General features: G+C 39.2%; 1 long non-coding RNA gene across 1 annotated transcript; it reads right to left on the reverse strand.

The window, feature by feature from the left end:
* Positions 1 to 1735: 1735 nt before the first annotated feature.
* On the reverse strand, positions 1736 to 15936 carry LOC123389773. Its single transcript, XR_006604407.1, has 3 exons — positions 15829 to 15936; positions 3230 to 3317; positions 1736 to 1823 (listed from the first exon to the last, which is right to left on the reverse strand). It is a non-coding gene; the product is annotated as an uncharacterized LOC123389773 (long non-coding RNA).
* Between the last annotated feature and the right edge of the window lie 9776 nt (positions 15937 to 25712).

The following is a 25712-nucleotide window of genomic DNA, read 5'->3' on the forward strand; positions in this document are numbered from 1 at the left end:
TCTGGGACAAAGGAGTTAAATGTTAAAAGACTGTGATGAGCAGTCTGAAGGTGCTTAAATGCAGTGAAAGAGAGTAGTGGAGGGAGGGTCCTCCTTTACCCAGGAAAGTCTGGTAAGGAGTTGACATTTAAACTGAGATTTGAGGGGAAATCTGAAACATGGGGGGTGAAATTATTCTGAGGTAGAAGAAAGTGTAAATGCAAAGGTCCAAAAAGACAAGAAGAAACTTGGGCTTTTCCAAGAATTGGCCAAAGCCAGTGTAGCTGTAGCGTAACGGAGGACGAAGTGAATAGTAAAATGAAAAATGAAATCTCAGGAGAATCTAGATAACAAATATCATGATTTTTAAAATTTCTCACTTTTAAAAATCTGGATCAGAGTAAAATTTCCAAACTTTTTGTTTAGTATTTTTCTGAAACATTTAGCTTTTGTCCTTAACTCGCCTTTTGCCATATTGTATATATAGATATAGATATATATAGATATCTGACAAAATCACTTATCCCAATTCTGGCAAGTAAAGAAGAAATGGCTCAAATAGCAAAAAAGAAAACATGCAAAAGACCCTGTGAATTCAGTAAATATATAGGTCCCGATGAAGGAAACTTTAAAGTGCTACTGGGGGGAAATAAAGAAGAGGGAGGGAGCTAGAGAAAGAGAAACTGGAAACAATCAGTGTCCATCAGTAAAGTACTGAACAAATAAATTATGGTCCGTTCACTCAGTACAGTGCTATGCAATTTATCTGCTGTGAAGGAGATTTAAATGCTAATGTGGAAAGAATTCCAAATTACAGTATGTGAAAAAAATGGGGTACATTATAGTGCATATAGTGTGGTCCCTTATAGATACATGTAAATTAAAGCTTTTTCATTTTTTCAGGATTGCATTCCTAGGGAAGGGAGGCTTTCACTTTTTATTTGTACCTTTCCAAATGGATTGACAATTTCTAATCTTACCCATCTGCTGCTGAATCTATTAACAGATTATCAAAGTAGGGCAATTATGGCCTCCTCTTCTTTGCTCACTTGTTTTTCTCTGAATTTGCAGTTGTAGAAACAAGAAACAAAATTATTTGAAAATTAGAATAACATGTGGTAATATGAAGATGAAAATTATTGTACAATTTAAACATTTAAATCCATTTGTATGGGGAACCTGGGTGGCTCAGTGGGTTAAAGCCTCTGCCTTCGGCTCAGGTCATGATCTCAGGGTCCTGGGATCAAGCCCTGCATGGGGCTCTCTGCTCAGCGGGAAGCCTGCTTCCCCCTCTCTCTCTGCCTGCCTCTCTGCCTGCTTGTGATCTCTGTCTGATAAATAAATAAAATGTTAAAAATAAATAAATAAATCCATTTGTTTGTTTTTAATGTTTCCTTAATTATCATATGTTCTATAAGACTAACTATAAATTATAAGTTAAGTGCTTAAAATCAATGTTTTTCAAAAGTTAAAGTAAATATTAGGGTGAACCTCATCAGAAACCTATGTTATATATGTATGTGTGTGTGTGTGTATATAAATATATAATTAAAGGTTTTCTTTTCATGAAAATGTAAAAGATAATTTCATATACTGAGCTCCTTAATATACTACAGCACTAAAATAATGAAAAGACAGGCTCTGATTTAAATATTCTAATTTCTTGGGAAAATAAATACATACATAGGGAAGACTGAAGCATTCTTATGTACCTACAGAGGAACCATGATGTAGAGTAAAACATGGAGATTCTTACCTTCCAAGTAATGGTTGAAAGGAGGGCCTCCCCAAAATCCCCCTCTTCTCCTTTGGATTGTTATTTAAGCTTTCTTGCTCCTTGGCTTCTGAAATAAGTGGAAATAACAGTGGTCATTGTGGTTTCATCAAAATATAATATGATTTATTAAGCCATGTCTGGTGAGTCATAAAATAGAATTTTCAACCCTCTCTATTTGTACTGCATTAATAGCAATAGCTCCCATTCCTTAACATTCAAATTTATTGATATTCAGGCTCAATGCTAGATCTTTTTAATATGCTCTTCTTATCCTGATAACTACCCTGCAGCATAAGGATCATTACCATGTTATCATGTAACTAGTAATTGATGGATTGTGATTGATGAGTAATCCAAGACTAAGAAAACCTTTCTAAGGATATATGGCTAACTTTAGATCACATCGCTAGTTCCAGCTATATTGGCAGTTAGTCATCAAATTCTACTAATGCATCCTCTGTTTTGGTTTCGAGTTGTATATATTTCCCACTTGGAATGTAGGCAAAAACTTTTGTAGCTAAACATTCAAATGTGTTCTTTGCTGGTATTGGCTTGATATGGTTCTTTAATGCCTCCACACTGACACTAACATTATTTTTCTAAAACAGATTGGGTCTGTCATTATTTGCTTTAAAAACCATGTTGGTAATTATTGAAGAAGAGAACTGTTTAGTATGATACACACAGGCCTTCATAATCACATCTTACAGTGTCACTCTGGTCTTTTTCTAGTCATTTGCCTATGATTGCCACATGCTAGTGTTTTCTGGGTGACAAACACATCACAAACTATATTTTGGCTCATACAACCCACTCTTCCAGGAGTGTCTCCTCCTGTGAAGCTGGTAAAATCCTCTTTGTCCTTCCAGCTCACAAAGCTCCCCACTTCTCTTTGGGCAGAACTAGTTCATTCCTTAAGCAGATTCCATAGAATTTAATATACAACACCTATTATAACTTGTTATATGATTATTTTTAAAATGATTTATGTATGTGTTGTTTTCCCACTAGACATCTCAGTACGTGGATGATGGGGACTGTGTCACTCATTTTTGCCTCACTCGTTTCTGCCACGAGGCCTTGGACTTACTGGCTTGCTTACTGAAGGCTTTACTGAATGAAAAGTATTGAAATGAAGATTTATGGCTTTATGAGTTAGAGCTCTTAATTGCAATTCATAGGAGCTGACTATGGGTGACTTAAAGAGGGATTCATTTAACAAAAGGATACTGGATAAGTCTCAGAATTGATAGGCAGGATAAGGAACCACGCTCAGAACAAAAGGAGATAGGCCACATGTAACACTTGCCAAAATCACTCCACACAGCAGCTCATCATGGACCCCGTCATCATTACTGCTGGATGCTGGGGTTCACAGGTCACCACACCCACACTCCTGACCCAACACGTAAGGTTCCTCCACGGCACAACTGCCGGTGCCATTTCTGGAGACCATGTTGCTTAAAACTTTACCATTCCTGAAGAATTATCCACTGTCTCTGCTTTCTGTGCAGCTTTCTCTTGTTTCAGAGTCTAGGACAGGTGCTTTTCATTGGCAGAGCTGAGGGAAAAGATTTGTGCCCATTGTCAGGGGAACTGAGAAAGTTATTCACCAATAGAAAGAATATTCACAGACTGTGTCACCCCCTGTTGCACACATACACACCTACATATGTGGCAAATGTGTAAATTAACCACAAAGACCCATCTTTTAAAAAGTGTTATTCAAAGAATATGACATAATAGAAAACAGGGTTAAATGTCAGTTTTTACTTCTGCAACTGTCACAAACCTGTACCAGCATATATGATTTCTATTCTTTCCATGATCCTTTGTCTTTGACCAACACATCCCCTGACCAAAGTTCTTTACCCATTGAGGGACCCAAAGTGCTTCTGAAAAAAGCAGGACATCTGATGGATCTGGCTTTATTAAGTTACTGTACTTTCCTTATAATTTTGCCCCAGGACATGGGGTCCTAGGAAGTACTCAGAGAATTCTTGAAGTTCAGTCCCTATTTCTTTCTAGCTGTATTATATAGCCAAACCCAACCTCCCCTGTATGGTCAGGATTGGTTACTCTGCACAACCATATGGTTGTTCACCCAGTGCCCCTGGGATTCCCATCATCCACTTCAACTGGGACAACTCTTACTACCCCTGATATGTGTAAGATCTCTTGGGCCCTGACACTTTGAATCACAAGATCTAAGCTCTGCAATAATGTGCCTCTATTCTCATACTTTCAGAAGCCAATAGATGTTCAAGCAACACAGAATCACAGAATCCCAGAGTCAGTATCAGCAGCAGTGCCAGGCTTGGAGACAAAGAATAATATTTTTTGCGAGTGGGTAATAAATGTAATACGAGATGCCATTCCTACCTACCTCCTTTATCCTTCATCATCTATTCTGGGTATGGGAGAAACAGGACAAATACTGACCTCCAGGTTAGAGGAGAGCATGTACCCTAAACTTACAAGATGTTGTCTTCTGGCTGTTGTGGTAATAAATCCTTAATAGCTTTTATCACTATTTTGTAGTTGCTTCTTTACAATGGAATATATCATAAGACTAATGAATTTCATAGGCATTACATTATTTCTTTCACTATAACGCAATTTCCTAGGTGAGAAACAATGTTGCATATGAAATCATGGTGGTAAATAAGGCATTAGGTAAGTCAATGGATGGTAGAAAAAGGAGGCAAATTGTAGTTCAGTAGAACAAAATATTTCTCCCTACATGAGGGAAGGAATCTAATTACACAAAGATGGCTAGTTCTTCTAGGGTATGTTAATATCCCAGATACTCAGATTTGGTTGCAGCTGGCAAATTTGGGCACTCAGCAAAAGTGATGTGCAGGTGAAAGGAAATTCACATTGTTGCAACTGCTATTGTCACCATTTTTCTTTGTTCATGGGCCCAAGTGAACAAACATGTGGGTGGTTAGGAAGGAGGATGACTGACATCCATAGAGTTGGCCATTTTGTTCACCTGATCATGAAGAACTTCCTTTGCAGCGGAGGACACATGGTCCTTCAAAACCTTGCCATTAATAGGCATATTATTCCAGAGTGACCACAGGTGATGATTAACTTAGTCATTGCTTACCATAGGCTCCCCAAATTCCATCCCTTAATATTAGCCAGTATTTTTTTCTAGAATTAATTACACCAGGTAGAAAATACTAGATTTCCCCATCTTTTCCTTAAGGATTAGTTACTGTTGGACGAATCAAAGAATCCTCATGAAAACTTGAGAATCAAGCTCAGAAAATAGGCAGAAACAGAGGGGAGCCATGTAGCCAGACGTATGGTTGAAATTACTCCAAGACCAATTCATTGAAATTGTCACTAGCCCCCAATCTGCACCCTAGATTCTTTGGTTGATTCCATACATCTCGCCTACCACTGGCCACTGGCCACTGGCCACATTGGCTCTGCTGCCATTAGAAACAGCTGTGCCACCTCTGGGAAGAATTTTCCACAGTGCCAGTACCTTTGTATCCTGGGATTGTGTTTCTATGTTTGTGTGTCTGATTAGTTGAACCTAAAGCATGTGCCCATGCTCTAGTTTATGGAAAAGCTAAGAAATCAAGTATGAGAGGTTTAGTTTTCATTTTTAGTTAAATCAGTTTCTCTGTGGAAGTCCTACTCCTAACATGTTCTGTCATTGCTGCATATTTTTCTTAGGGACTTTGAAGTAATAATCACATATTTCCTACACATCTTTAATAAGGACTTCCTGGTCCCTTTTTCATATCTCTTAATTATTTTTTAAGATTTTATTTATTTATTTGAGACAGAGAGGATGAGAGAGAAAGAGAGAGAAGATACGAATGGCGAATGATGGGGGTGGTGCAGAGGAAGAGGGAGACACAGACTCCCCGCTGAGCAGGGAGCCCAATTCACTGCTCAATCCCAGGACCCTGAGATCATGACCTGAGTTGAAGGCAGACATTTAACCAACTTAGTCACCCAGGCACCCATTCATACCTCTTATTATTTGACCTTATTGCTCAGTCCTCAATTTTTAGGCATGGAGTCTTCTCACATTGAAATATATCCTGATTTCTCTATCCTCTTTGATGCACCATGAATTTTGAAAGCTGCCTCAAGTTTCTCATTTTCTGTTTTATTCAAGCATATGTCCTTTAGTACTTGTTATCCTTCAGTTTGTCCTTAAAATTCTCCAGACCTTAGCAGTCATGGGTGTAATAATCTCACACCTTGGTAACAATACAGTGATTTAAGACCTTCTTCAAATGAAATTGACAGGACGGATAACAGTGTGGCTGATCTGACTAAGGCATGGGTCAGGACTCCTGCCCTTTCTCCTTAGCCCCTTAGAAGGGGCTAAGTACAGCCCCTTCTTCATCAGTACAGCATCCTCTAGGCTGCCTGGGTCACTTGGAGTTTGGGGTTGCAAAATAACTGACGGGGTAACTTATTGGGAGGATCTGAAGTCTCAAAGGACTGAAGGGAAGGCTGGAGACTCAACTGGCAACCAGTAGCAATAGATCTCAGTGTTTGGAACCACTTCTTGTTTAGGGAGCTCCTGCTAGTTCTGGTGTGTGTGTGTGTGTGTGTGTGTGTGTGTGTTCATTTTTTTTGTTGTTTTTAATTTGCCTTTGCTCAACATTAAAAGTCCTGAAGCAAGTCCACTTTGGCCACATGCCCATCCACTGGTCAGAACATCATGATTTACGATCCCAACCCAATACCACACAACACCAGAAAGGCAATTCTGGCCAACCGAACAGCAATAAATCTGTGGTCTGGGCAACAGATAAGGAAGCAATCTATATAAGAAAGGTGCAAAATCAACTAGGTAGTAAAGATATTAGTTATAACCATAGCACAGGTGAGAGGTGGGCACTGTCCTGAAGATTTCATTAACTTTGAGCTGACAATAGAGGTTAATTGCAACTGGGTGGTGTAAGGCTTATAATTAGTAAGATTTGTGTCAGAGTCTGGTAAAAATAAAATGGCTTCAAATGGCCAGATGAAACCATTTGTGAGAAAATGCGAGGATTTGAAAAGCCTCTTTTCTATATGAACAGGTTGGGTATATTAACAGGCAGCTCAGGTAGTTATCCTGGAAATTACCAGTAGGTTCCAGGTCCCTGTCCAGAATCTCTGATCATCACCTTAAGTTTTTTGAGTAATGAGATGATAAAAGACTTAGTAACACCAGAAAGATGTAAAAATAACCAGAGAAAAAAGAATGATAAAATCAAATCCTTGGAATCAGTATATCTATAACAAATTTAGAACATTAAGGGGAAATCCAGGTGACCACAGCTGCAGAAAATAAATAAAAAAGAAAATGGAAAATTTGAGCAGTATATAATCATCTGAAAAATGTGTGTTGCCTTCTTTTTAAATCTATTAAATCTGGCATATTAAACTTATAATTTTAATTTAAAGGGTTTTTTATGATTTTTAAATTTAATAGGTATAATATTTGATAAATTTTTACCAGTTTAAATAAATCTGAATCATCAAATCTTATTATTAGATTTCTAAGATTTATTTAAGTACTTAAGAAAATGTTGTGTATTAGATTTATAATTCCACTTATCTGTTTAAAGTACTTTAGAAAACCAGATATATTAAATATTTGAAGTTGAAAAGTTTCAGATAATTAAAGCAATCACGTTTACAAAGACCTTAAATTATTTAGGACAACATACAATTTACATGACTTTAATGTGAAATGTTTAACATAATATATGACTTAAATTTGTAAGCTGTACTTAAGAGCTTGGGGAAATTTAATATCTTACATTAAAAAATGAACTGAAAGGGGCGCCTGGGTGGCTCAGTGGGTTAAAGCCTCTGCCTTCAGCTCCGGTCATGATTCCAGGGTCCTGGGATGGAGCCCTGCATCAGGCTCTCTGCTCAGCGGGGAGCCTGCTTCCTCCTCTCTCTCTGCCTGTCTCTCTGCCTACTTGTGATCTCTGTCAAATAAATAAATAAAATCTTTAAAAAAAAATGAACCGAGTACTAATTAGCAACCACTAGGTTTATAAGTGGATTTACTTTATAAGCTGTATCGACAATTTAAAAAATTTTTTGTGTTGACTATTAATGAAAATGAATGCAGATGTGAGAATTTCTTTCTGCATACAAAAGCTATCCATACACATTTAAGCAAAAAAAAAAAAAAAAGAAAGAAAGAAAAAAAAAGGAAAAAGAAAGAAGGAAAGAAAAGAAAAAAACCCTCAATTATCAAAAGATGATTCTCCAAAACAATTGATGGAAGGGGGAATGGTGCTTGATGGCCCACAAGTTACAGAAGTCTGCCACACTGCCCCTGACACCGAAATGGGACCTCCATGGAGCCCATTCGAAAACCGCTAGTGAGGTGGTAGGTGCTTGGTCTGGGCAGCAGAAAACCCAATCTGAGTCTCACCTTGCCGCGGCAAGACATCGGGCAGCCCACCTTTTGCCTGCAAGTCTTAGTCTCACCTGCAAACTTTGGCAGCACCACCCGACTGAACAAGTAGGGGGGATCTGAGGACATAAAATATGTGCAGGGTATCGCACATCATCCGTGAAGTAACACTTACTCGCCACGTTTATTCTGAGCGATCTCACACCACCATCGGCGGAACTAAACAATAATCTTTCCATTTTGCCCATCTCACACAACAGTTTCACATTTTCAGGCAGAGCATGTATAGTTTCGCATATCTCCTATCCTCTCAGCCTCAAGTTTCATCTGGCACATATGTAAATACACGCTTTAATAGTACGCCGCAAGCATCCATGTACTTTCTGGAGCTCTGGTTGTGCCCTCTTTCCCTATATGGATGCCGTGCGTTCTCCAGAAACAAGCTTCTAATTGTGTTTGTCTGTTCCCGTGGGCCTCATCTGCAGGGGTGCCTGCTAGCCTCCCTCATTTAACACTGACCACATTTAATAACTGGATGGTAATGTCTCCAATTTCAATAGCCGCAGTTAAAATTTTCATCATTCACCTTCTATGCTGCAGCTTTAGGATAGAAACCATATCTTTTTCCTTCATTTTAGGTTTTCATTCTGCATAGACCTGATAGCCTTCCACTTTTCATTGATTGCTATTGATTTTCTTTTCAGAATAGATGAGCCCATGACCTCTTAGCAGAATTAAGCAGTCCACCTGTCACAGGGAATCTGATTTCTGTTGAACTCCTGCTTGAGTGTCTCACATACCTGCACCATGCCTTGGCCACTCTGTCCCCTCTGCCTAGCTACCAGCACGTAGTCATTCTTTTATTTTTCTCCAGAGCCTCATCTTCCAAAAATTTTCCCAGCCAGGCCAGGTGGCCCTTCCCTGTGCTTGCAAACCCCTGTACAGATGGTTCTGTAATTGCACGTCTCCCATTATATATCATTATCGATACATTTTTATTATTCCCACTAATCTGTGAGCTCCCTGAGGCTAAACAATCTCGTTTATCTTTGGATACTTGACTCTTTATGCAGTTTCTGAAATATATGGGAGTTGATTAAGTGTTTTTGGAGGAAATTAAAAATTAATATGAATAAATGGATAGATGGATTTATTTAAATAAACTGTGACCCAAATTGGAGAAAATCTATTGTCTTCTAAACCAGACTGAAAGCATAGTATTTCTATTTTTGTCGGAAGGTCCTCATCCTGCATTCAGTTATCTGAAGGAGAAACTTACGGCTACCTTTGGTTTTCCTCTGTGACTCCTCTCCCTTTCTCTAGTAACAAATCACTTACTGGAATCCTGCAGATCTTACCTCCACAGTACCTGTGGCCTTTAGCTTCTCCTTCCAGTTTCCACTGCTTTCTCCTTTATTCAAGCCCTGAATTATCTCAACAAATTTATCAGTCACCTCCCTTCTTTCTCCTTGACAGTTCATTATCAAATCGTCTCTTTTTTTAGCACATCGGTACCATTTTTTCTCCTACAGTTCTTGATATTTCTCAATGTACTGATGTATCACTTCCTGGATCAAAACCTCTAATGAATCCCTCATCCAAAATGTAGAGTGGTGGTTTCTCAAAATTTAAAAAACTACCACCCCCCTCTCAGGTATAACATTTTGAGAATGTGCTTTGTGCATACACGCATGTATTTATAAGTGTATATTGAAGTTATGACTGTTCAAAAATATTAGATATGTTCTTAAACAGACATAAAAATGTAAAAAGTCGAGTTAAGAGATAATAAAAAATATTTGAATAATTACTTTATTAATGGTTCAGAGAACATTCTAGCTCTCTAAATTTTTATCATTAATATGATTATTTAGATAGCATATAATGTATCATTTATGCTTAACTGTTTTGTATGAGTAGATTTTATGTATTTATTCATATTTATGGCATATACATTTTATGTACATTTTTTCATATTTATGGCATATACATGACTCATTATTTCTGAAATTTTGGCTAATACTTCATGGTACAGTAACAGAGGTTGCTGTTCCTGTTCCAAGTTCATTTTAGTTAAATACCTACTTTAAGGGCTGCCCTGGCAAAAAGAAAAAAATAATGCCTCAAGATTTCACAAAGGCATCAAGTATCTCATACCATTTGTGGAAGGGTTCATTGTAAATAAAATCAGATCTATACTCATATGTCAAGTATAGTTTTTTGGAACAGTTATTTCTTGTGGGATCTGTGTTTTATAACGTGGCTGCTGAACACCTTGCCCTTAGTGTAAAAGAAACACTGCTTTTTATTTATCTGTGATTGTGTCATTAGTCTTGTCTTCAATCTGTAGGTTCTTGGAAGGAATTCTTTAAAATTGTGTGCCATTTTGTGAGCACACATTTAGTTAAAATTAGATACCATAGTCTATAAATCCACCTGGGACCCCAAATCTGCAAACTCCCTGAAGGGCAGATAACGTATGTCTCAGTGAGCAACTCACCAAAAACTAGCAAACTGCTTAGCATTCTGGGACACTCACTCTTCCCAAGAGAGTAAATTTTAGTAATGCTTTTTTTTTCAGTTTTTAAGATTAAAAATGAAAACTCGCTGGAATTTCGATGTCTCTTCACACCCTAGTGCATTCCCAGGTACCTCACAGAGCTGACGCCCCACCTTGGAGAACGCTGGTGTAGAAGATCAAGTCCATACGGCTATTTCTGGCTCCCAGGTACTCTGTGATTGGATCCCAAGCCTTTTATTTCACTCACATCTTTATTTTATGCTGCATCCCAGGTTTCTACTCCTTATTTCTAAACATACCCAATATTTTTGTCCTCACGATGCACACGCCCTCCCTTCTGCCTCGAATGTTCTCCCCACTTGACCTCAGTATCTCCACCTATCAGGCTTCTTCTCCATGCAACTTCTTTCCATTTGGGTATAGTTCTTTTTTAACCTCATCTGCACATAAGTTCGTAGAACTTGAAGATTCTCTTTGGCACATGAATTAGAAATAAATATGCGCATGTACTATTTCTTCTATGAGCAGGTGATAAACACCTTAAGTGAAGGCACTGGGTGTTTCTGTTCCTAAGAATTATTCTACAAATTTCTTGGCACGCACTATGCATGCTTTAGGAGGCATTGTGATACCAGAGAACAATGTGAAACTGGAAATCACACAGAACTGACTCACAGAAGAATTGGCATTTCTGTGAAAAATTGGAAAAAAAATTTCCTTCCATCATTTAGCACTGCCCAATAAGAGAATGGTTATACATAAATTCATTCTCACTGGGAGTGGTAAAGCAGGAGCCAGCTGACAATCCCTCGGGGAGATGCAGAAGAGACTTCCCATTTGGTGGAACATCAAATTGAAGTTCCCTTCCGTGGCCTGACTCTATGATTTGGAGGAGAAAGAGATACCAAATCTCTAAAGGCCATTTCCAAGGAACATGCTGTGCTGTTTTGAAGTCATCTGGCATATCTCAGTTACGTTGATCATTTCCATTCTTATTTATTGACTAACATTTATAGAAGATACTGTTTTAAAAACAAAAAGGGATGTCAGATTTTGATAGGTAGGTTTGGCCCTATGACTTATTAACTAGTTTTTCATATTAACCAGTTCAGTAATTGATTACATACAAGCTGATTTTAGAGGACTGGCTGTCTTGTTGATAACGAGAATTATTAAGTTGATTAATTCAGTGTGATGTCATCTAGCCATGGTCTGTTGACACAGACAATGAAGGCAATTTAGGTAATGGAAGTTACATCATTTTTTTGCAGGGCTGACTTTGTCATCTTCCACACTAAGTTTTGACTATGTAGCAATCAGAAGAACTAGTTGCAAATATGGTTTTAAGACTAAGACTGTTACTAACCTACCAGGATAAAAGTCTAAAATACACACACACACACACACACACACACACACACACCCCTTTGGTGCTTGAAATACATCAGAGTCTTTTCCTAGAGATAATGTAGCAGTGTACTTTTTAATTTAATTAAAGCTGAGGCTGGGGCACCTGGGTGGCTCAGTCAGTTAAGCATCTGCCTTAGGCTCAGGTCATGATCCCAGGGTCCTGAGATTGAATTCCATGTCACATCAGGCTCCTTGCTCAGCAGGGAGCCTGCTTCTTCCTCTGCTTGCCGCTCCCTTGCCTGTGCTCTCTCTCTCTCTCTCTCTCTGAATCTGACAAATAAATAAATGGTCTTTAAAAAAAGAAAATTGGAAAATATTTGCTAATAACTAACATACTATAAAAAATACATTACATGTTATTCCTGAGATATGATGGATTTTGAATATGCTAAGACCAAAAATCAAACACAGATGGTCAAGAGCAATTTTTTTCATGATCATAGATTTATGGCCCAGTTAATCAATATTTGAATTACATGTGTGTAGCTCCGTTGTTAAACCGTTTCCCTACAAACTGCAAATTAATATTAATGAGAAATCCAATAGCATTCAGCAGCAGCATTCTGTCATTGTGCTAGAGTAATCATCGATTTTAATTTTAAATATTAATGCAATGCAATTTTTTTGTCAGCTTAAAACATTAAATGCACAGAAACAGCAAGACCTAAATCAGGTGAGATTCTAGTTTGGGAGATTTGATAGCAAAGCTGTCAACAGTACCTGGTTAGCAGAATTTGAATTGTGCTCTCCAGCAATTGACATATGATTATGAATGATTACATCCCTCGTATTGAATAGCTGACCCCTGGGGTTATTGAGTTGGCAGTTTACAGCCCTTCTGTTTAAAGAGCTGCCTGGTGGCAGGGCTGGAGTGCTTCCTTCTCAACAAGAAATTTGATCATGAGACTAAGGAACGAAGCGACCCAAAGAGCTGGTGCTTAGTACCTGGAGAGAGAAGTGCACAGCAAAGACGGGAGGAGTGACTACCGTAAACAGCGACGTTTGTGAAGTCCCAGCATCATAGTGAGAGAGGCCTGATAAAATATGGACCCCATAATATTGAGCCCAGCCATATTCCTTGTGTCTGAAAGAGGAAAAACAGTGTGTTCTAATAATCTCAGGTAAGAGAAAACAGCTATCTCTTTCATCAGGATGAGATGATTCCAAATCCTGAATAACAAATTATAGAACAGGGGCTCCTGGGTGGTTCAGTGTGTTAAAGCCTCTGCCTTTGGCTCAGGTCATGATCTCAGGGTCCTGGGATAGAGCCCCGCATCGGGCTTTCGGCTTGGCGGGGAGTCTGCTTCCTCCTCTCTCTCTGCCTGCCTCTCTGCCTACTTGTGATCTGTCTTTGCCAAAGAAATAAATAAAATCTTTAAAAAAAAAACAAATTATAGAACAAAAAGCAAACAGATCCTGTCACCCCAGGCAGGGGCCCCAAGCCTGACCCATCTCTCTTTGGGACCTCAGCCCTAGAAAACATTATTGGATGGTTGGTGATACACAAAGAGAAATCCCCTGTTTCTCCTGTGTAACTCTAGGCTGGCTCTTCAGAGTCCTGTTTCTAAAGTCCATCTCCTTTCTATTTTTTAGGATAAAGTATAGGCAATATCATTATTCCTGTTACTAACAATGAAAAGCTTATAAATCCCTAGCCTCTGATAGGAAATTGATGTCAAGACAAAAACTAACTCATGAAGTATATGTCTATATATTTTCCATACTTGACACAGATTTATGATGGAATTTTAAACTGAGAATATCTCTTAAACTTACTGAATTGATGTTCATCTCCATTTAACTTTCCGAAGCAACCTAAAAATTTTGTAAACTCCCATGAAGTTAATATTAGCCTTTTAAATTTTTTTATTTTTATTTATTTTTATTAACATATAATGTATTATTAGCCCCAGGGGTACAGGTTGGTGAATCACCAGGTTTATACACTTCACACCACTCACCACAGCACATGAGTTTGTTTTAATTCCACATGTTAATTAGCCCTTATTTCTAAAGAAATACATATCAATTCACAGGATAATTTTCTTGAAAAATAGAAACTAACCTTATTTTTGAAATTATATCTTTCAAAAGGTACGAGATAATTTAAATTAAGTATTACGAAAGAACGTCTTGGTAGCTACCTGTAACTCCTTAGCAATAACATTAATGATTTAATAAGGAAGCTCTTCCCCACCAGAGAGAGGAGAACAAAATACAGATATTGGACAGAAAAATTAATGTATATTATTGAGCCTAATCGTTCCATTTGTTAGCAGTAGGAGGCAAACGGTATACTTTGATAAAGACTTGTGTTTAATTGAAAGAAAGTACTTTTTCCCAATTCCTCATATTATATTTGAATTGTGATGAGAAATAAACCTACCCACACTATTTCTACCTTTAAAATGCTATAATGGGGGGGGGGCGCCTGGGTGGCTCAGTTGGTTAAAGCCTCTGCCTTCTGCTCAGGTCATGATCTCAGAGTCCTGGGATCGAGCTCCAAATCAGGCTCTCCGCTCAGCGGGGATCCTGCTTCCTCCTCCTCTCTTTGCCTACTTGTGATCTCTGTCTGTCAAATAAATAAATAAATCTTAACAAAAAATAAAATGCTATAATGGTTGGGTGCATTTATATATTTTGAACTTTGGTCTACTATATGGAGCTTTGATTATTCAGTGAGTGAATGGTTCATTAAATGTTTTTTGGGAAGAGATAGAGTAGAAATATTAAATATAAGTTATAAATTATTAAAATATTAATGGGAACATACTTTATATATTATATATATTTTTTTGTTTGCCATACATAAATGATTATATATATACATTATGTATTTATAAATGATAATATAAGCAGGGGGAAAAATAGCAGGTTGTTTGAGAAGTGGGAGAGATCGTGTGGGGAAAGGGGGAATGCATAGAAAAAAGAAGTCTTCATTAAAAATAAACACCAGTGTATCTTCTTATTTCTGTAAAACTATGAATGTGTTGGTGGACAAATTAGAGATAAAAGTTCCAGCTATAGCTATCAACTTACAGGAAATCCCATGACAAACTACCAAATAAAAATCAGATTTTAAAGTTGATAGAGTGTGTCACATAACAGTAAACACAAATAATGAAACAAAAGAGAGAAGCCAGAGATATGTATGTATAAATGCCTGTTTAAATAGGAGAAAATAGGAAAGGGTGCCTACTGTTCTATTAAAAATGGATCCCCCTGGAGACTAGGAAGATGGGAAAGTTATTAGTGTTTCCTATAAACATCGGTGTATTATTTTACTTATACACCATATATATATCTCACGTTTTTTTCACCTGTAAATCTTCTGCTAAAATACAACTGAGGAAATGGCTCATGTCTTAAGTATTCATCCCAACGAATTATGACAAAGTGGATGCAACCACATAACCACCACCCAGATTGGGGGAAAAAAAGAAATAAAAATTGGTATCTCAGAAGCCTTCCTCGTGCTCCTACCAGTCACTACCACCAGGAGCGCTCTCTCTTTCATCCTTCTTCTATCTATGTCTGGTTCTGTCTGCTTTTCAATTTTATATAAATGAAACAGTACACTATATATATGGTCTGTATGTGCAAGTGGTCATTTCACCTTATGTTTGTAAGATTCAGTAAGATTTTATTTTTTATTAAGATTTATGTACCAGGAGTTCATTCCTTTTCATTCAGGCAGGAATAAAGGAATAATTCACTTTGATTCCATACTGTGATACTCACTTTGATTCACTGACTTCTCTAGTGATGGACACTGAAGTGGCTTACAATCTTGAGGTGTCGGAGGCAGGCCCCTGGCCAGGGCGGCCTCCGCCATTAAAAGATGGCGCCTGGCTAGTTGCCAGGTTAGGATCGCCTCGTGAGACTAAGCGGAACGCCCAAGGAGGAAGTAAACAGCATTGGTTGCTAGCGAAGTTGTTCTTCGTTTAGGTGCACAGCCTGATTCGCTCCCTCCTGTACCCTGCTCGCTGATTGGTCATGTAAGCGTATATAAGTGTGTAGACTTGCGGAAATAAAGAGAGAGAAGATGCATCCGAACCAGGGTTCTTATCGTCCTTGCGGAGCGAGGGCGATATTGAGGTAGTAGGAATAATATGAATACTGCCACAAAAAGTCTGGTACATTTTAATAGATACACACTCTATCCCTTCTATCCCTTTGTATATTCCCAGGTTCCGTTGGCAGCGAGCAAGCCTCAGGGATGAGGTAATGTTCTGGGCAAAAATCAGTCTTGCTTAAGGTTTGCCATGTAACAGCAGGTACCCCAAGTTCAGTGTTGCCCTCTGTATCACCATCCACTGTGCAGGTGCCGTCTAGACTCTCTGTGTTGCCCCCATGGGACTTGGGGGGAAAGGGGAGCAGACACAAATGATGTTGGTGCTGCTTCCTGTGCTGTGAGTAGCAGATTACTTTGTCTCTGACCCAGAGATCTTATGTCTTCTGTCAGCATCAGTGAAATAGCAACAAGCTAACCTGTTAGCTTGTAGTAAAGAAACATCAAATCCCAAATAGATACCCACCACACCAAATATTCCAGGGTATATTTCCCACAAACATAACCACAATAAAAACATCAGAATCAGGAAAATGACATTAAAAATTGACTGGCTGTGTATATTTGCTGAGTGTGTTCTCGCCATCCCAGCACCACATCCTGGTGGAGAATATCTGCTGGTGCAGGGAGCAGATGAAGTGGCTGAAGAATTTGGAGGACTTGCCCAAGTGCTGATAGGGAATAAGGGTGGCCTGGCTGTGGGCACCACGGTACAGTGTTCCCTACATAGAGACTTAGGTATGCCAGGACAGCCCCTCTGGCTCCAGCTCTGTCTCCAACTCCACGACATTCTGGGATCCTCAGGACAGGTATGACCCAGTAACCCCCAGAGCTGTCACCGAGGACCACACACCTTCTACTCACCAGGTATGAGAGTGGGCGAGCTGAGCCTGTCCGTCTGAGCAGTGGCAGTGACTCCTCTCCTGAGGTTGTGCTGGCCTTCTGCAGTCCTGCTGGACCTTCATGTCCCACCCAACCTGGGCTGACGGGGGCCAGATGCAGCGAGGAGGCACAGATGGAGGAAGAAGGAGGGTAGGAAAGGAAGGAAATGCATTGGAGTCGGGCCAGCCCAGGGACTGCGGACAGAGGTGACCACAGACCCTTCAACGGATGCCTTGCTCAGGCTGTTACAAATTGTCCCAGATGCCACCAGCCCTCCAAGTCAGTTACTCTCTCTCAGCCCTCTCCTAGCCCTTCAAGCATAGGCTAAATCTCAGTACATTATCCGATAGGCTTGAAAAAAGATCCTCAGATCCCACTCAAGTTTCACTGAAGATGTAGTTCAGAATGGCATGATGTCTTTATTTCTCAAGTCTCTTTATTCTCCTCCAGTCTGGAATAGTTTCTCCACTTTTTCTAACTTTTATGTCTTTGACATTTTTGAAGCGTATAGGCCATTTATTTTATAGAATGTCCCTCAGTTTCACTGTCTCTGTTTCCCCCTTCAGTATGCATTAGTGGTAGGGCTATCACTATAGTTGAAGCCACAGAATTTTAATTTGTCCAATTTACTGATGCTGTACATCTTGATCATTTGATTAATGTGTTGTCAGGCAGTATTCTTCACTGTAATAGTATGCTTTTCCCGTTTCTATTTAATAAATGTTTCATGGGAAGTAATTTGAAACTATGTAAATATAGCATTTTCCACCAAACTTTAAATTTATTTGTATAGGACTTAGAGGATTTTTTATTTTATTCAATGAGTCCTAATCCATTGCTATTATTATTTATTTTTATGCTCAAATGGTCTCAGCCTTGGACAGTGCGGGGGCATTCAAATTGGTTTCTGTGTCTTTTGGATACTATACATCTGAGTTTTTGCTTGCTTCCTGTCATAATAATATATTCCAGACTCATCTCCTACTTTCCCTGCCAATATCGATATCTACATATCCATTTACCTATGTTGAAAACCGTGAGCTCACATCAGTCATTCTATTTTCATCAACACCACAGGGATCATTCTAGATTTCTACCTTTCTGTGATTATAACTCCCTCCTCAAACAGTAAGAAACTTGGCATCTATAATCCCTAATATCACTTATTTATTCAATCTGTCCTATGTAACCTAACAGAAACTGGGCAAAGGGCTTAGGCAATTCACAGAAGAGAATATCTACTTACCAAGAAGCATTTAAAAAAAAAAAAAAAGGGCACTCAACATCACTATTAACTAGAAAATGCAAATTCAAATCACAGTGAAATTTCATTACACACCCAACTGGGTGAGGATGGAGAGCATAATATCACTTTACGCTAGTCAGGTATATTTTTTATTTTATTTTCTTTAAGTAGGGTCCACATACCCAGTATGGAGCCTGACATGGGCCTTGAACTTATGACCTTGAGATGAAGGTCTGAGCTGAGTTTGAGAGCTAGAAGCTTAACTGACTGAGCCACCCAGGTGTCCATATGCTAGTCAAGTATAAATTAGCACACCAATTTTGGAAAAGATTTTGGAATTCATTATAAAGCTTGATAGAACAATTCCACTATTAAAGTACATTCAAAGAGTAATGGATCTTCGTAATGAATCAAACTGAAACTACCTGAAAGTCCATCGACATCTGAATCCATGAATAAATCATGGTATATTCATACAAAGAAACATTATACAGTGATAAAAAGGAACAAACCCCAAGAGATGTCCAACAATACAGACTTGAGCAAACATTGAGCAAAAGAAGGATGACCTTAAATCATGGTATCATATGAGGTTTTACAGAACCCGACAGAACCGAATGTCGACAGAGGTGGTAGAAGACAGTTTGAATAGTGCTTGCTTGCAGAGCTGAAGGTAAGAACTATATTCAAGGAAGGGAGGAGGGCATTTCTGGAATGCCAGAATGTTCTATTTCTTGCAATTTCCTATAGACATATTACATTTTATAGTTTAAAGATGTTCAAATTGACTGGCCCTTCCTCAATGTAAATAATTTATATAAGGTCTTATTGTGTAATATACCAAATTCAAACTGTCAGTCAGGCTTTTAAGCCCTCTTAAATCAGACCTAAGTTATTCACCCAGTGTCAGCCCTTAGTTCACTATGATACGTATTCTATAAACAACCAAATATCTGCCAAAGAAAAATTGGGAAAAAGTCAAGAAAAGGCAATTCACAAAGATGAAGTAAGATAAACACCACTTTTAAAAAATCAGTCTCATTGTTAATAAAGATGCAAATGCTCAACACATATTCCTTACTTATCAGATTGGCAAAATGATGATAATATCCAGTGTGGTAAATAGGAATTCCCATTTAAATCTAGATAAGAAGAATAATTAAAGGAAAACTGAATATAATGGGATGATCAAGAAATCAGCTGAGGGGCACCTGGGTGGTTCATTTGGTTAGGCCTCTGCCTTCAGCTTCTGTCATGATCCCAGGGTCCTGGGATTGGGCCCTGCATTAGATTCCCTGGTCAGTGGAGAGCCTGCTTTCTCCCTCTGCCTGCTGTTCCCCCTGTGTGTGCTCTCTCTCTCTCTCTCTGTCAAATAAATGAATACATTTTTTTTTTCAATCAGCTGAAAGCAATGAAGTGATGTTGGTTGAAAAATACACCTAAAACACAAAGGGGAGAAACCAAATTCAGTCAATACTGAAAAAAAAAATCACTTGAGAGAAATACCCAGATCATGAAATCCGAACTATATATAAATGTCTTTTTTTTTCCCTAACGTCATCATCCTTTTCCCAAAGTGCTTTGACAATGGTCCGTTCCCTCCTTGTCTGTCTCTAACATTCTTTACCAGGGGACAGGGATTCCATAAAAGAAATTCAGAACAGAAAAATGTTCTGATCATGAAGTTAATCCTTGAATAACTTGAGCTGAAATTATAGATGACCCTCCTGAAAGATGCAAATATTGCCTTGATTATTTCTTAAATTAACAAGTAGAAGCAACTAGAGAGCCATTCAAGCTCTGAGATGTCCAGAGAAGCAGCTAGGTAGGAGTAGGTGGGGAACAGAGGAGGAGACCTCCAGAGAAGGAAATAACACTGTAGTATCTACTCACAAAACTAAATACAGGCAAAATAATGACAAAGATTGTACTTTCTAGCCTTTTCAATTTCCAATGTCTAGTCTAGAGCTCCCTTCTTCTTAAAAGTTAAAAAAATTAAATAAGTAAGTTAATATAAATAAATAAGTTCCATTTTTGAACTTCATCTACAAGTAATCCTTGCGTCTTCCTCAACATCTTGACATCTGGGAACTAGAAACTAATCAAGGAGAAGAATATTCCATCAAAGTGAGACAGTCTCCATCTTTTTGTCTCAAGATTTAGGAAAAGAATAATGATTACCCACGTGAAGTATCATTAGATGTCACAGTCAAGGGCTGCTCAAAATCAAGTCATGAGGCAGAAGCTTTAATTTCAGAACCCAACACAACTTTTGGTTCATTCTTATCCCAGATTAGTTCCTCTAATCTGATATGCTCTACTCAGTTTTTTCCTATCCTCGCAACTTACCTACCCAACAGTTTCAAAGGATCCAGTGTTGGGGTGCCTGGGTGGCTCAGTCAGTTAAGCAGGTGGCTCAGTTGGTTAGGCATCTGCCTTCAGCTTGGTCATGATCTCAGACCCAAGAGATCGGGCTCTTGGATTGAGCTCGATCTCGGATCGAGCCCCACATTGGGCTCCCTGCTCATCAGTGAGCCTGCTTCTCCCTCTGCCTGCCACTGCTCCCCCTGCTGTGTGTGTCCTCTCTGTCAAATAAATAAATAAATAAAACCTTTTTTTAGAAAAAGGATCCAATGTGCTCACTTCGGCAGCACATATACTAAAATTAGAAAAAGGATCCAATGTTATAATTTACATTAAGTTTACTCGCTAATGATAACCTAGTGTGTTACTTCCTAAGAGATATTTGCATTTTTGATAGAGAGAACTTTTTTTAATTCAGAAGAGGAAGGTTCAGCACTGGAATTGCTGAGATCAGCTCCATATTGGAGGACAAGCGTCTCTTCTCAAAAATTCTCAAAGTAGGCTTATTTTTATATTAGTCTTGACATTATTGAAGTCAGAGGCTGTGAAGGGGCACACTGGGCCAAATTTGGGCCACATACATCTTACGTAGCCAGCATAGAATTTGAACTAAATCTAAGCCAAAACCTAAAGCCTAAAAATTTAAAGGAATTTCCATCTCTCTCTTGAAGAGGAGGAGGAGAAGGAGGAGGAAGGGGGAGAGGAGGAGAAGAGAAGAAGAAAAAAGGATGTTGGTAAAAACGGACATTAAATTTCCACAAAACAACAGTTATTTGGAACAAAATAAATCTGCCCCTTTAAAGGAGCCTTTCCAGCTTGCTGCAATTCACATCACACCCTTGTTCCCATGACAATGCTGAGGTCAAATGTCATCAAGCACCATTTTGTTTACAGTAGAAAAACATCAGTTTCTTTGGGAAAGTAGAAAGTAGAAAAATAAGAGACAGTGAGGGCCTCTTGACTTTTCCTTTGCTCAGGCCTACTTTAGCCCTTTATATTCATTTGCTGGTCTCTATAGATATTTGAGATTGAGATTTTTTTAACTGACGTATTTTAACATGTCTATCCACATTTTAACATGTCTATCCATTCAACCAAGGGGAAAAAAAAATAAAGTTTGAGGATTAAACAGATTGGATAGAAAAATTAGTAAGAAAACAAGAGGTGGGAGAGTCACTTTATATATAGCAAAAATATGTATGTATAGTTCTAATATTTATTCCCCCCCAAAAAAAAGAAAAGAGAAAAGAAAAGAAAAAAACAGCATGAAAAGTGCTAAGAAAGCGCAGAGGTGGAGGAATGTGGTCCCTCGATGCAGAGGGGAGACTGGAGGAAGGACTGACAACGTAACTCTTAAGCCAAGCCTTAAAGGATGAGAGAGATTTTTCTTGGCAGAGAGAATTTTATTACTTCATGATGAAGTCTGGGAGTAAATGTTGGAACTTTGACTTATTCTTTCCCATTTCCATTTTTTTTCTTCTTGTGGCATCCATTACAATTTTCCACACTTAAATCCTCATACAGAGGGGACAGCATCACGTGGATATGTGGAATCCAGCAATATTGGGTCAATCAGTCAGGCCCAGTAGAATCATTTCCATTAGAATTTAAAGCTGACGAACTTGTGGGTATAGAAAGAGCCCTGTGGTTGGGCTGTGGCACGGCTTCCTCCTCCCTTTGCTGACTTTGAGTGGGATGAAACTTCTCGGAGTCTCAGCTTCCTCTTCTGTATGTTGTAGATGGAAAAAGTTCATCTCTCGTGTCTGGCAAAGCTGCTAGGGGAGTTTAAAGGAAAAGTATATGAAAATCCATTTTCGTCTTTGACATGTTTTTCAAATATGAGGTGTGGTCCTGAAAAGCGTCCAGCATAGAAACGGACACACAGAAGGTCCTTGAGGTGTTTTTTTAAAAATACATTTTTTGTTTGCTTCAGAATACTTGGAATTTTACAGAAAACTTGCAAAGAGAGTTCAGAGTATTCCCCTATACCCCTCATCCAATATCAGTTTTCTGCTAATGTTTTCATCTTACGTACCGTGGTACATTTGTCAAACTAAGAAATCAACATTGGCACCTTAGCATTAACTAAACCTGAGATTTATTTGGATCCAGGAAGCCCCATCTTTCCTTTCTTCACTGCACTGTGATTGTTTCCTAAGCAACACTCAGGGTCAAACAAGGCTGTTGGATCAAAAGAAGGTGGTAAGTGAAGACTTAAAGTTTAGCAAGTATGTACATTATACATAATTTCTTTTCTTTTAAGATTTACTTATTCATTAGAGAGAGAGAGAGTATGAGAAGGGGGTTGGGAGCCCCATGCGGGACTTGATCTCAGGACTCCAGGATCATGACTTGAGCCAAAGGCAGTCACTTAACCAACTCAGCCACCCAGGTGCCCCCATTATACATAATTCCAGATTAGACATGATGGCCAGGAAAGAAACCATGGCTATGTATTAAAAAACCAAAGAAGAAAAAGAATTGCCTCATCGGGAAGTTGACAGCCAAGAGAGAATCTGGACTACTCCTGGCTTAATGCCATTTTCAGTATACCTATAACCAAACCCTGTCTGCTCCCACGTTAATGTGTGAGGAGTGGAGACACTGGGATGCTAATCCATTTCTAGCAGAAAAGTCATACACACTTGGGGGACAATCTAATTCACCCATACGTATCCTAGAAGAAAAACTGCTGAAGATCCAATCTCTGGTTTGCTGTCTTTCTGCCACTAGGAGGCCTCTGGTATAAAGAAATAAAACCTAACATTCAGGAAAATCACATTCTAACACAGGCATGACCATTAATTCAAGATCTACCCCTGACTAAAATGAGTAAGTTAATTGATTCATTTCACCTCAGGCAAGTGGTTAAAGGACAGAGAAGGGGCTGATGAGGCAAAGCCATGGCCTTGGTAAATGGGCCATGACAGAGCTGACATCTGAGACCTAGTCACTCAAGATCCAGACTATGAATTTGAACCCAGGTCTTTGGCTCCTTATGGAGTGCTCTTTACACAGCTGGACACTCTGGGTTTTGATTTTGATAGAATCTGGCTCTGATTCTTCTTGGAAAAGATACATTTTTTTTTTTTAAAGGCAACAGTGTGGTGTATCCTATATATTCTTCCTGAAACCACTCATGTGGGCTTTTAATTTTAATATTTTGGCTCAAAGTGTCTTTAAGAAGATATGGAGCTCATGGTAAATCGATGAAAAGTTGTTTTTAAAACAATGTCTTTTGGAACATGGTCTAATAATACACTTTAAATAAGCTTGTCTTATTTTTTAAAAAGCAGACTGAGGGGCACCTGGGTGGCTCAGTGTGTTAAGCCTCTTCTTTGGGCTTAGGTCATGATCCCGGGGTCCTGGGATCGAGCCCCACATCAGGCTCACGTGCTCAGTGGAGAGTCTGCTTCTCCTTCTCCCTCTGCCTGCCAGCTCTGCCTACTTATTTCATTTGTTTGCCGGGCTAAAATGAAACCCCATCCCTGGTTGTCCCAGAGCCTTTAAAAACACTGTCACCTAATGGAGATAAAGACGTAGAGGTCTTTCACCACTTGGGGCTACATACACTTGGGGTGAGACAGGTGTTTGACCCACCGCTTAGCAAGAAAAAACAAGAGGGTCCCCAAGCAATCTGCAGAAATAGGTAGAGCCTTCACCACATATGGCTTTCAGCTATTACAGAAGGGTTCGAGAAAAGGTTGGCCCCAGGACACTGAAAGGGAATAGAAAAGAATCTAGTAAAACTTCAGAGCTGATCTGGAGTATTTTCTACAACATTCCTGACTCATGGATATGCTCTTTGAGTGGACACCTATTATGTTGCAGTTCTCAAGGTTTTGAAATGCATGTTCCCTTCAGGGACAACTCTGACCCTTCCCTACTCTGATCTGAAATACGCTTCTCCATAAGCTTTTCTGTCCAATGGGTTGGATTTAGTCATTCTGTGTTTCAGAGACCTCATTCGATTGATAACTGCCTTCTGCTTCTATTAAGCATTTTAATTCTGGAAGTGATCTGGGTTATTTGAGGCAGATCAGGAGTACACAGATAAGCCCAATGAAAAGAGTCCCTCAGTCATACCATAAATAATTGCTTATCTGTGACAACAGTAAAACCTTTACCAATAAAGGAGTGGCTGATGTGGTTAATATACTCGTAGATATTGAAGGATTTCACATTCTGAAATTTCGGTTGTTGTAGAATGGAAATGTTTCCAAAGCACATCCTAAAATTTAGTACCTTTAAAAAAACCAAAGATATATAATGTAGTCTTCTTTAAAAGATTTATTCATTTGAGAGAGAGAGAGAGAGCAGGAGTGGGAAGGGCAAAGGGAGAGCGAGAGAGAGAATCTCAAGCAGACTCCGTGCTGAGCAGGAAGCCTGATGTGCAACCTGATCCCACGACCCCTGAGGTCATGACCTGAGCAGAAACCAAGAGTCAGATGCTTAACCGACTGAGCCACCCAGGCGCCCCTATCGTCTTTTTTGATGATATGATGGTATCCTATCAATCATGGTATCAGGTATGTTTTTTATCAAGTGTTTATTCAGCACTTTCTGATCATTTCATTGATGAGTAGGGTCCCTCACCCTAAGTAGCATGAGATGATGAAAACCTGACACCTGGCACCGGCTGGACGAGATGGCAGAAGTTTATTGGTCAATCAACACACAGGCTGGGGGAGGAGGATCCTACCAGGTGGGGTGCGGGCCACACTGGGCTGTACCTGGGAGCAGACTGAACCAGCAGGGGCAGTGGGAGGCAAGGCTTGGAGTAAGGAGAGGGGGGAGTGCCCTGGGTTCCCGCAGGAGGATGCGATTAACTTGTTTGAATAATTCTGTGGGCTGGGAGGGAGCTGAGAGCCCTTAGGTTGAGGACCCCATGAGGTGCAGCTGGTTTGGCTAACAGAGAAGCTGGTCAGGAGAGCAACTTCTCCTTCTGGGTGTGAGGCACATCTGTCAAGAGTACAGGACTCACAGGGGCGCCTGGGTGGCTCAGTGGGTTAAAACCTCTGCCTTCAGCTCAGGTCATGATCCCAGGGTCCTGACATTGAA

Source organism: Mustela putorius, unplaced genomic scaffold (genome assembly GCF_011764305.1).
Source record: "Mustela putorius furo isolate JIRA1106 unplaced genomic scaffold, ASM1176430v1.1 tig00004013_pilon_pilon_pilon, whole genome shotgun sequence".
Taxonomy (NCBI): Eukaryota; Metazoa; Chordata; class Mammalia; order Carnivora; family Mustelidae; genus Mustela; species Mustela putorius.